This window comes from Etheostoma cragini, chromosome 16, assembly GCF_013103735.1.
Source record: "Etheostoma cragini isolate CJK2018 chromosome 16, CSU_Ecrag_1.0, whole genome shotgun sequence".
NCBI lineage: Eukaryota > Metazoa > Chordata > Actinopteri > Perciformes > Percidae > Etheostoma > Etheostoma cragini.
In genome coordinates, this window is record NC_048422.1 from 4,451,427 (window position 1) to 4,452,141 (window position 715).

Here is a 715-nt window from a genome sequence, read left to right on the forward strand (position 1 = left end):
CGTTCCAGGGCTCTGAGCTTCCGAACTAGCCACGTTGTCGTTAGCTTGCTCCAGAAACGTGTTAGCCTGAGCTACTTGGGCACTTTTATCCTGAGCTTTGGGCATTTGTGTCGATTTTTTATGGCTCGCCATGTTTCTCCTTCCGTTCATAAATTGTTTTATCTAGATAGTGAGCAGATTGACGGGTTTTGAACGGAGTATTTCGAAATTAAAGTGGGAGAGAAGCTCTGACGCACCTGTCTACTCCATTTGCTTCCGGAAGTCCCATGAGATACTACTTTTAAATCTTGCTAGCTTTTCAACACAACTGGTCCTACCAGACTCTCGTTCATTTCATTTGTACAGAGAGTCTGGCCACTTTCCATTGACTTGTGTTAACTTCCTGGATCTGCCATTACCAATCGCTAACGTTTTGTCTTGACTCGTGACGTTGGTTTAGCATTGCTAGCGTTTGCCTTAGCTAACTACTTCACTACTGATGGATTGAGCTGGAAAATCAAACTTTTCCATCCCAGTGGGGAGGAGAGCCTAAACATCATGGCCACTAACAAAACTAAGCAAAGATTGTCCTTGCTTGGTCTTTAACTCCTGGATATTTGTCAGCTTTGCCACAACAAACCGAATGGCTTTGCTTGCATCTTTTTCCGCCGCCATTAGTACGCAACCCAACAAAGGTTACCGATCCTCAACGTCATCGTTCTCAGCCACTCCCTCT